This window comes from Eriocheir sinensis, chromosome 3 (genome assembly GCF_024679095.1).
Source record: "Eriocheir sinensis breed Jianghai 21 chromosome 3, ASM2467909v1, whole genome shotgun sequence".
NCBI lineage: Eukaryota > Metazoa > Arthropoda > Malacostraca > Decapoda > Varunidae > Eriocheir > Eriocheir sinensis.
This window is the reverse complement of record NC_066511.1, coordinates 3,264,101-3,276,568: the sequence shown is the minus strand read 5'-3', so window position 1 is coordinate 3,276,568 and position 12,468 is coordinate 3,264,101.

Genomic DNA, 12,468 nt, shown 5'->3' with positions numbered 1-12,468 from the left:
GAAAGTCGAGTGCATCGTGGCCGCGGGAGCGGAGGAGGGCGCATGCAGTTAGCAAGTTATGAAGAGCAGTCAGCATGAAAATATCGACAGAAGATAGACAGAATATGAGACAGAAGACTGTCAGTAAGACGAGGGAAGTTGATGAGACGAAGAACCTTAGACTTTACTCTACCTGCTCCTTTTGTCCGCAACAAACCTACAGTGACGGTTTTGATCTCTGAAAAACCTATTTTTGGGAACCCGGAATGACTAGTGCACGATAGGTATAATGTGAGAGGGATACTCGCTCTCGCGATAGAGCCTAGATAAAAACGGCAAATATCCCAACTTCTAGACTATAACGAGTCTAGGCTGCACTAGAAAAAAACAAATAATAACGTGTGAAACAGTCGAGTGAAGCAATCGAGCAGGGTGCTGGCAGCGCCACCTGGACACAGGCAGAGAGAGGTGCCGCAAGCTCCATTCTTTCAAGGTGCTTCGACGGAGGCTAGAGGAACCTTCTGTGGGAAAGGAGGGGGGAAATAAGGAATATGCACTAGTCCTTCCAGGTTCCCAAAAATAGGTTTTTCAGAGATCAAAACCTTCATTTTGGGAACCCTCCATGACTAGTGAACGATAGATACCTCCCACTTGGAGCAGGGGAGAAGGCGACTCCATCGAAGTGCCACAAACCTGAGTCTACTTTTGTGTCCCAAGTTGGTATGCGTAGAGACGGCCTGAGTCACCCGGACTTAGTATATTGTACAATCTTGAAGAATCCTCTCCGTGACCCAAGACGGGGAAAACCAGCTCAACAAATCCAAAGGAGCACTGGGCCAAATCATTTAAGCCCAAATATAATCACAGTAGAAAAGGACCACGACTGATAAGAAGCATACTTCCAGCACAAGTATTCCTTTTATGGCAAAGAGAAGGAAAATCTAAACAGAGGAAAGAGGTTGGAGTGCCCCTAGCCCCCTCCAACTGCTTTCGCGGCTGACGTAATGTCAACACACTTTCCTGCATGATGTATCTTCCTCGACGCAGGAAGTCCCAGTGCAACGCAGGGGCGTCGTCCGTGGAGAGGGAGAGATAGCTGGCCATAAAACAGAAAGCCGTGCTCTACTGGCCGCTCTCCTTGACGCGGTACAGAGAATGGGTTCGAGCGAAGGCCAGGGATGCAGCGGCACCCCGGGCATCGTGAGCACGGGGTGCGTGGCCCAGACATCCTTTCGCAGGCATTATCCTCAGAAGATCTGCAGTCCTCCTGGTGGACAAAGGTATTGCAGAGGTGGGGTCACAGAACAAGCGATGCTGATCGTAACCCGTAGAGGATGCTATGCGTATCCTCAAGGCCGACACAGGGCAAAGTGGATAAGCTTCCCTTTGTAGGTACCAAGCTGGTAAAATCAATGGTTTGGGGACGGTGAACGAGGCGCTAATTCTTAGCTAATGGCTTAAGAGGCAGAGCTAAGGAAACTGCGGAGCCAACTGCCGCGGATGCAATGAACCCGGGGAACGTACGTATTCGCGCCCTGAGGTGTGTTTAGGAAAAGAAGGGTGGGTGGTGAGGGGTCGTGGTGGTAGACTGAGCGGACTTCAAGGGAAAGGCAGAGGAAGTGGATAATCAGCCTTTTGCCCAGAGCTATTATGTTCAGGAGAGACTGGCCTTGACTGCCCGTATAGCGGGGCTGGCAGTGAGCGGAGGTAGAATCTTTATTATTATTATTATTATTATTTTTATTATTATTATTATTATTATTATTATTATTATTATTATTATTATTATTATTATTATTATTATTTATATAGTTAAAGTGTAAACAAATAAATTTAGACTGCACCATTTTCTTCCTCGCGAACGTTGTAGCACGAAAAAGGAATAAACTCTTATCCTCAGTGGTTCGGTGCAACACGATACAAGATTGACTACCACTTCCTTCACTTAAATATTTGCTAAGGTAGAAATTTAAAATCTTGGTGGCCATTTGGAGTTTATTTTAGGTTCAAATGAGGACAGACCACCTAGTTTAGATCATAGGGTTTCTGTATTCTAAATATCTATGTAAATCTCTCTCTCTCTCTCTCTCTCTCTCTCTCTCTCTCTCTCTCTCTCTCTCTCTCTCTCTCTCTCTCTCTCTCTCTCTCTCTCTCTCTCTCTCTCTCTCTCTCTCTCTCTCTCTCTGTTTTCATTATTTACATCAACAACGTTGACGTTGAACTCGGTAATCTTAGTAAATTTGCTGGCGATACAAAGATTAGTAATTTAGTCCTTTCAGTCGAAAACAGACAAAACTTGCATGGAGATTTTCATATATTTCAGCTTGGTCAGATGGATGGGAAATGCCCTTAAATATAGATTATTATTATTATTATTATTATTATTATTATTATTATTATTATTATTATTATTATTATTATTATTATTATCATTATTATTATAGGCCAAGAATGTCAGCCCGTCTGGAGAGTTAGTGGAACTATATATCCAGTAAGGGTCCCAGAGGGGGGAACATTGTCCTTAGGAAAGAGCAAGTCACTTTAGTAAAAAACTATTAACTCGGTTCTTAAATAATTGCAGGTTTTCAGCTTAAACATTATTAAAATTTTGAAGCTGATTCCACAATTTAGTTATAAAGGGAACAAAGCTTTTAGAAAATTGGGAAGTGTTAAAACGTACAGATGAAAATGCCAAATCATTGAAATTCGAAGCAAACCAGTGAAAAGAAACTGAAAAAAAGACTGGGGAAGTTTAGAATGTAAAGGATGGTTATGATTGTTAAAGATCTTATACAACAGAGTAAGAGACCCAACAATGCGGCGATGTTGAAGATCAATATCTAGATTAAGTAGCAAAAACTTGATCTAGTTAAACGACCCGTCCAACAGCTAAAAATGGGACTCTGCAGCAGAGAGGAAAACAGGGGAGCAGTACTCAAAATGTGGCAATAAAAATGAATAAAAGGAATTTAATACAACGCTGTTGTCAGAAAATATCTTTTTGCACTTGCAAAGAAGACCAATTTTCTGAGAGATTGATGAAGCAACAGACCGCAAGTGAGACTCAAATGTTAGTTTAGAGTCTAACGTCACCCCCAATGATTTTAAAGACTTACAGTTCTTAATCACAGAATTGTTAAAAAACAATACCAGGGTGGCTAGGAAGAAGAGACCTGGATCTGCTGATAAGAAGACCCTGGGATTTCAAAGGATTCAGCTTCATCCCCCACTGAGTACACCAAGAATAAATTCTGGAGAAATCCTCCTCCAAAACATTGGCTGCTGATACTCTGTATTGGGGGGAGGAGATGGTAGTATAAAGTGATGTGTCATCAGCATGTGCCAACATTTTAGAGAATATGCCACCCCACATATCACTAGTAAATAAGATAAACAACAAAGGCCCCAAGACACTGCCTTGAGGAACACCGGACTTCTCTGAGGTAAAATCACTAGAAGAACCATCAACAATAACGCGCTGTTTCCTGTCAATTAAAAACTCAGAGATCACATCTAGGACATGCCCTCCTACACCAGAATTTTCCAGTTTAAACAACAATGCCTTGTGATTCACCATATCAAAGGCTGAACTAAAATCCAAAATAAGTGCCTGGTTCTTCAAGTTGGAAGAAAAATAAGAGTGTTTGATTACTAAATATGTGGCATTAAACTCAAAAGCATTCAGTGTGTCAAAGATCTGGGTGTCAAAATCGAGTCATACCTCAAATTCTCACAGCAATGCATTGACTCAGCAAATAAAGCGAACAGAATTCTGGGTTTCAATAAAATCTTTTACTCAGGAATAAAGATGTGATACTTAAACTGTACAAAATTTAGTCAGACTCCACTTGGAATACGCAGTACAGTTATGGTCTTTCCAAAATAGGAAAGACCTTGCTTAATTAGAAGGTGTTCAACGTAGGGCAACAAGGATGATCTCTTCTTGCACAACAATCCTTACGACGAACGGCTCTCAACTATAAACATGTTTTCTGAAGAGAAATGTCTCCTCTGAGGAAACTGATGGAATGTCTTAAAATACTCCACGGTTTTACGAATGTGGACAAATCCAAATTGTTCATGACTGATTATACGTTTCGAACGAGAGATAATGGCACAAAACTAAAGCGTAAATAAATAGATTAAGCCTGCATGAAATTCTTCTTTACTAACGTCGTAGCGCGAGAATGGAATAAACTCCCACCTTCAGTGGGCCAGTGCAGTACGATTGATGCATTTAAAAACAAGCTTGACCGCCACTTCCTTCAACGTAGTATTCAGTAAAGCAGAAATGCATTGTCTGGGTGGCATTTGATTTAATAGGAGGAAATAGGAGGATTTAATAGGAGGAAAGACTATCTGTTTTGAACCATGGGGTCTGTGTGTTCTGAATATCTATGTAAAACTCTCTCTCTCTCTCTCTCTCTCTCTCTCTCTCTCTCTCTCTCTCTCTCTCTCTCTCTCTCTCTCTCTCTCTCTCTCTCTGTCGGTCGGTCGGTCGGTCAGTCGGTCGGTCTGTCTGTCTGTCTGTCGTGAGGCCATAATACATACGAATTAACGGAAAATTGGAGCGGACAATGGACGGTGACCATGAGGAGAAGGCCTAACCTTCACAATTCTGAGGCTATGGTTCACAATGATGCTAAATGCAGGCATCAAAAATTAAATGAATTATCGATCATTCAGGCTGATTACTTTATCATTAAGGGGGAAATGGAATGCAACACGGAGAACGATATTATTTACCCTGCACAATCAGCTCCACTTCGTGCCAGTGTTATTAGTCACGCTGCGTCGTAAAAAAAATTAAAAAAACTTGAAAAGAGAGAGGGAGAACACAATAGCAGGAAGTGATTTTTTTCAACAAAGAATGCAGCTTTTTATATAGGAGATGTACCTGCTGCCTGCACGCAAAACGGAGAACAGACGGAAGTGAATGTATGGCTATGAGGGACAGAGAGGGAGGGAGGATAAATATAATTTAAAAATCAAGAAACTAAAGGGAAATCTGTCCTGCATCAAAGAATTAGGGCACATCCATTCCTGCTCAAGATAATGTATCAACTCATTGCCTGCTTAAGCTCATATATGTCGCAGAGGATTTTCGTGTACAATTTTATATATATATATATATATATATATATATATATATATATATATATATATATATATATATATATATATATATATATATATATTATTTTTTTTTTTACAGTTAAGGAGACAGTTCAAGGGCGTAAAGAAAAATATAAAAAAAAGCCCGCTACTCACTGCTCCTGAATAGAGATCAAAGGAGTGTCCAAAAGAGAGGTCAATTTCGGGAGGAGAGGTGTCCTGATACCCTCCTCTTAAAAGAGTTCAAGTCGTAGGCAGGAGGAAATACAGATGAAGGAAGATTGTTCCAGAGTTTACCAGCGTGAGGAATGAAAGAGTGAAGATGCTGGTTGACTCTTGTATAAGGGGTTTGAACACTATGCGGATGAGCATGAGTAGAAAGACGTGTGCAGCGGGGCCACGGGAGGGGGGGAGGCATGCAGTTAGCAAGTTCAGAAGAGCAGTCAGCATGAGAATATCGATAGAAGATAGAAAGAGAGGCAACATGACGGCGGAATTTGAGAGGTAGAAGACAATCAGTATGAGGAGGAGAGTTGATGAGACGAAGAGCCTTTAACTCCACTCTGGCAAGGAGAGCATTGTGAGTGGATCCCCCCAACACATGAGATGCATACTCCATACGAGGGCGGACAAGACTCCTGTAAATGGATAGCAACTGTGCGGGGGAGAAGAACTGGCGGAGACGGTACAGAACGCCCAGCCTAGAGGAAGCTGATTTAGTAAGAGATGAGATATGAAGTTTCCAGTTGAGATTTTGAGTTACGGATAGACCGAGAATACTTAGTGTCGAAGAAGGTGATAGCTGAGTGTTGTCGAAGAATAGGGGATAGTTGTTTGGAAGATTGTGTCGAGTGGATAGGTGGAGAAATTGTGTTTTTGAGGCGTTGAAGGGCACGAGGTTCCTCTTGCCCCAATCGGAAATAATAGTAAGGTCTAAGGCTAAGCGTTCTGTTGCCTCCAGACTTGAATCGTTAAGTTCCTGTGGAGTGGGTCATCTATCAAAAGAAGTTGAGTAATGCAGAGTGGAGTCATCGGCGTAAGAATGGATAGGACAGTTCGTTTTGGAAAGAAGATCATCAATGAACAACAGAAAGAGAGTGGGAGATAGGACAGAACCCTGTGGGACACCACTGTTAATAGGTTTAGGGGAAGAGCAGTGACCGTCCACCACAGCAGAAATAGAACGGTCAGAAAGGAAACTGGAGATAAAGGTACCGAGAGAAGGATAGAAACCTAGGAGGGTAGTTTGGAAAGCAAAGCTTTGTGCCAGACCCTATCAAAAGCTTTTGATATGTCCAGCGCAATAGCAAAGGTTTCATCGAAACGGCTAAGAGAGGATGACCAAGAGTCAGTTAGGAAGGCAAGGAGATCACCAGTAGAACGCCCCTTGCGGAACCCATACTGGCGATCAGATAGAAGGTTAGAAGTGGAAAGGTGCTATTGAATCTTCCGGTTAAGGATTGATTCAAAAGCTTTAGATAGACAGGGAAGTAAAGCTATAGGGCGGTAGTTTGAGGGATTGGAACGGTCACCCTTCTTAGGCACAGGCTGTACAAAGGCATACTTCCAGCAGGAAGGAAAGGTAGATGTTGATAGGCAGAGACGAAAGAGTTTGACCAGGCAGGGTGTCAGCACGGAAACACAGTTTTTAAGAACAATAGGAGGCACTCCATCAGGTCCATAAGCCTTCTGAGAGTTGAGGCCAGAGAGGGCATAGAAAACATCATTTGGAAGAATTTTAAAAACAGGCATAAAGGAGTCAGAGGGGGGATGAGTAGGAGGAATATGCCCAGAATCGTCCAGGGTTGAGTTCTTACAGAAAGTTTGAGCGAAGAATTCAGCCATAGAGACAGATGAGACGGCAGTGCTGCCGTTAGGGTTAAGGAGAGGAGGGAAAGAAGAAGAACTGAAATTGGAGGAGATATTTTTAGCTAGATGCCAAAAGTCGCGGGAAGAAATAGAAGAAGCAAGATGTTGACATTTTCTATTGATAAAAGAAGTTTTGGTAAGTCGGAGAATAGATTTGGCACGATTCCGGGCTGAAATGTAAAGGTCAAAGTTAGCGGGTGTTCGAAGGCTCTGGAATCTTTTGTGAGCTGCCTCTCTATCTTTAATAGCACGAGAACAAGCATGATTAAACCAAGGCTTTTTAGCATGAGGAATAGAGAAAGAACGTGGAATGTATGCCTTCATTCCAGAGACAATCACCTCTGTGATGCGCTGGGCACACACATAGGGATCTCTCTCCTGGAAGCAGTAATCATTCCACGGGAAATCGGAAAAATAATTCCTCAAGTCGTCCCACCGAGCTGCAGCAAAATGCCAGAAGCATCGCCTCTTCGGTGGGTCCAGAGGATGTACAGGAGCGATAGGACAGGATACAGAAATAAGGTTATGATCGGAGGAGCCCAACGGAGAGAACAGTTTGACAGAGTAAGCAGAATGATTAGAGGTAAGGAAGAGGTCTAGAATGTTGGGCCGGTCTCCAAGACGGTCGGGAATACGAGTAGGGTGCTGAACCAACTGCTCTAGGTCGTTGAGGAGAGCAAAGTTGTAGGCTTGTTCACCAGGCTGGTCAGTGAAAGAGGATGAAAGCCAAAGCTGGTGGTGAACATTGAAATCTCCTAGGATGGAGATTTCAGCGAAGGGAGAGTGAGTCAAGATGTGCTCCAGTTTAGAATTCAAATAGGATAGGCAAAGACCAGATAAACCTGCTCTTAAGTTTATTTAACTTAACAAGGAAAACTCGCTGGAAAAATTAGGAATAATTAATTATTTCCAGGCACACAGCTACCTAACTAACTGGCTTAAACTTCCTACGCACGAATTGTACTTAGCTGCGTGGATGGGCGCGCCAGAAGCCGCACCCTGATGGCCACGTGGTCCGTCCGCGCAACGTTGGAGTTCTCCAGCCTCTTCTTGTAACCTCCCAAGGTGCTCCACACAGCAAACACTCCTCTCGCAACCTCCCAAGGGCTTCCCTTGCATGCAGTACACAGTCACCTGACTTGTGGATACGGCAGGTGGTAGGAAGACCACCACGGTGGTGGGCGGGAGAGGAAGAAGGCGCGTCCGGTCAGCTGGAGATCACTTGGAGAAGACGGCGCGGGTCAAGGGGCGACCCGCCACGGCCCGCGGTCAAGATGCCAGCACTTGCCACAGTTGACATCTCTCGTTCTCTGTAACACTTAAACTACCGCCTTAACGGCTGTGGGTTATTATTTATTAATAACCTAAACCATGCACTAAGTAATAGTGGGTCATGCATCCCACGAATATCTCAACATTGGCAGCAATAGGCGATAATATGATTTGAATAAGCCTCACCCACGCAAGTCTGGGTCCGGCACCAAGGAATTATTTTCCGCCTTCTAAATAGAATGTCGGGGACTTCCACGGAATTTCCCACTCTCATCTACTCTTGGAATGAGGAATTCATGACAATATATATATATATATATATATATATATATATATATATATATATATATATATATATATATATATATATATATATATATATCGTCATGAATTCCTCATTACAAGAGTAGACGAGCGTAGGAAATTCCGTGGAAGTCCCCGACATTTTATTTAGAAGGCGGAAAATAATTCCTTGGTCCCAGACCCAGACCCAGACTTGCGTGGGTGAGGCTTATTCAAATCATATTATCGCCTCGCTGGAAAAATAAGGAATAATTAATTAATTCCAAGCACACAGCTACCAAACTAACTGTCTTAAACTATCCTAGGCAGGAAGTGTACTTAGCTGCGTACTTAGCTCTTTACTCTTTCATCCCTCACGCTGGTAAACTCTGGAACAATCTTCCTTCTTCTGTATTTCCTCCTGCCTACGACTTGAACTCTTTCAAAATAAGGGTATCTGGACACCTCTCCTCCCAAAATTGACCTCTCTTTCGGCCACCTCTTTAGATTCTTTTTGGGAGCAGCGAGTAGCGGGCTTTTTTTTTTTTTATTATTGTTTACTTTTTGTGCCCTTGAGCTGTCTCCTTTGATGTAAAAAGAATATATATATATATATATATATATATATATATATATATATATATATATATATATATATATATATATATATATATATATATATTTACAACAAAGGATACAGCTCAAAGGCACAAAAAAAGTAAACAATAATAAAAAAAAACGCTACTCGCTGCTCCCAAAAAGAATCTAAAGAGGTGGCCGAAAGAGAGGTCAATTTCGGGAGGAGAGGTGTCCAGATACCTTTCTTTTGAAAGTTCAAGTCGTGGGCAGGAGGAAATACAGAAGAAGGAAGATTGTTCCAGAGTTTACCAGCATGAGGGATGAAGGAGTGAAGATGCTGGTTAACTCTTGCATAAAGGGTTTGGACAGTATAGGGATGAGCATGAGTAGAAAAGTCGCGTGCAGCGGGGCCTCGGGAGGGGGGGAGGCATGCAGTTAGCAAGTTCAGAAGAGCAGTCAGCGTGGAAATATCGACAGAAGATAGAAAGAGAGGCAACATGGCGGCGGAAATTAAGAGGTAGAAGACTATCAGTAAGAGGAGGAGAGCTGATGAGACCAAGAGCCTTAGACTCCACTCTGTCTAAGAGAGCTGTGTGAGTGGAGCCCCCCCACACGTGAGATGCATACTCCATACGAGGGCGGACAATGCCCCTGTATATGGATAGCAACTGTGCGGGGGAGAAGAACTGGCGGAGACGATACAGAACGCCCAATCTCGAGGAAGCTGATTTAGTGAGAGAGGTGATGTGAAGTTTCCAGTTAAGATTTTGAGTTAAGGATAGACCGAGAATGTTTAGGGTTGAAGATAGTGACAGCTGAGTGTTGTTGAAGAATAGGGGATAGGTGTTTGGAAGATTGTGTCGAGTTGATAGGTGGAGAAATTGGGTTTTTGAGGTATTGGAGGACACAAGGTTCCTTTTACCTCAATCGGAAATGATAGTAAGGTCTGAGGTTAAGCGTTCTGCAGCCTCCAGCCTGGAGTCATGTAATTCCTGTTGAAAGGGTCTTCTGTTGAAAGAAGTTGAATAATGCAGAGTGGAGTCATCAGCGTATGAGTGGATAGGACAGTTTGTTATGGAAAGAAGATCATTGATGAATAACAGGAAGAGAGTGGGTGATAGGAAAGAGCCCTGTGGAACACCACTGTTTAGGGGAAGAACAGTGACCGTCTACCACAGCAGAGATAGAACGGCCTTAAAGGAAACTGGAGATAAAGGAACAGAGAGAAGGATAGAATCCAAAAGAGGGCAGTTTAGAAAGCAAAGACTTGTGCCAGACTCTATCGAAGGCTTTCAATATGTCTAGCGCAACTGAGAGTTTCACTGAAACGGCTAAGATAGGATGACCAAGAATCAATTAAGAGAGCAAGAAGATCGCCAGTAGAACGCCCCTTCCGGAACCCATAGTGGCGATCAGATAGAAGGTTAGAAGTGGAAAGGTGCTCTTGAATCTTTCGGTTAAGGATTGATTCAAAATTTAGATAGACAGGAAAGTAAAGCTATAGGGCGGTAGTTTGAGGGATTGGAACGGTCACCCTTCTTAGGCACAGGCTGTACGAAGGCGTACTTCCAGCAGGAAGGAAAGGTAGATGTTGATAGGCAGAGGCGAAAGAGTTTGATCAGGCAGGGTGTCAGCACGGAAGCACAGTTTTTAGGACAATAGGAGGCACTCCATCAGGTCCATAAGCCTTCTGAGAGTTGAGGCCAGAGAGGGCATAGAAAACATCATTTCTAAGAATCTTAATAACAGGCATAAAGGAGTCGGAGGGATGATGAGTAAGAGGAATATGCCCAGAATGGTCCAGAGTGGAGTTGTTACAGAAAGTTTAAGCGAAGAGTTCAGCCCTAGAGATAGAAGAGACATCAGTCCTGCCGTCTGGGTTAAGAAGAGGCGGGAAAGAGGAAGAAGTGAAATTGGAGGAGATATTTTTAGCAAAGTGCCAGAAGTCTCTGGAAGAATTAGAGAAAGCAAGGTGTTGACATTTGCTATGGGTAAAGGAGTTTTTGGTAAGTCGAAGAATAGATTTAGCACGATTCCGGGCGGAAATGTAAAGGTCATGGTTAGTGGGAGGTCGAAGGCTCTGGTACCTTTTGTGAGCTGCCTCTCTATCTTTGACAGCACGAGAACAAGCGTGATTAAACCAAGCCTTTTTAGGATGGGGAGCAGAGAAAGTATGTGAAATGTATGCCTCCATTCCTGAGACAATCACCTCTGTGATGCGCTGGGCACACACAGAGGGGTCTCTATCCTGGAAGCAGTAATCATTCAACGGGAAATCGGAAAAGTACATCCTCAGGTCGTCCCACCGAGCTGAAGCAAAATGCCAGAAGCATCGCTTCTTCGGTGGGTCCAGAGGGTGTACAGAAGTGATAGGACAGAATACAGAAATAAGGTTGTGATCGGAGAAGCCCAACGGAGAGAACAGTTCGACAGACTATGCAGAAGGGTTAGAGGTAAGGAAGAGGTCTAGTATGTTGGGCCGGTCCCGAAGACGGTCGGGAATACGTGTAGGGTGCTGAACCAACTGCTCTAGGTCATTGAGGAGAGCAAAGTTGTAGGCTTGTTCACCAGGCTGGTCAGTGAAAGAGGATGAAAGCCAAAGCTGGTGGTGAGCATTGAAATCTCCTAGGATGGAGATTTCAGCGAAGGGAGAGTGGGTGAAAATGTGCTGCACTTTAGAGTTCAAGTAGCCAAAGAATTTTACATAGTTAGTAGAGTTAGGTGAGAGATAAAAAGCACAGATGTATTTAGTAATAGAATGACAGTGAAATCTTAGGCAGATGGTGGAAAATTCAGAAGAAACCCATACTGGCGATCAGATAGAAGGTCAGAAGTGGAAAGGAGCTTTTGAATCTCCCGGTTAAGGATAGATTCAAAAGCTTTAGATAGACAAGAAAGCAAAGCTATAGGACGGTAGTTTGAGGGACTGGAACGGTCACCCTTCTTAGGCACAGGCTGTATGAAGGCATACTTCCAGCAGGAAGGAAAGGTAGATGTTGACAGGCAGAGGCGAAAGAGTTTGACCAGGCAGGGTGTCAGCACCCTGTATATATATATATATATATATATATATATATATATATATATATATATATATATATATATATATATATATATATATATATATATATATATATATATATATATATATAGCAGAGAAAGTATGTGAAATGTATGCTCCATTCCTGAGACAATCACCTCTGTGATGTAAGAGGTAGAAGACTATCGGTAGTTTTAAGCCACTCGGCGGTGACTGAAAAATCGAGTGGTAGCGTGATATATATATATATATATATATATATATATATATATATATATATATATATATATATATATATATATATATATATATATATATATATATACAGGGTG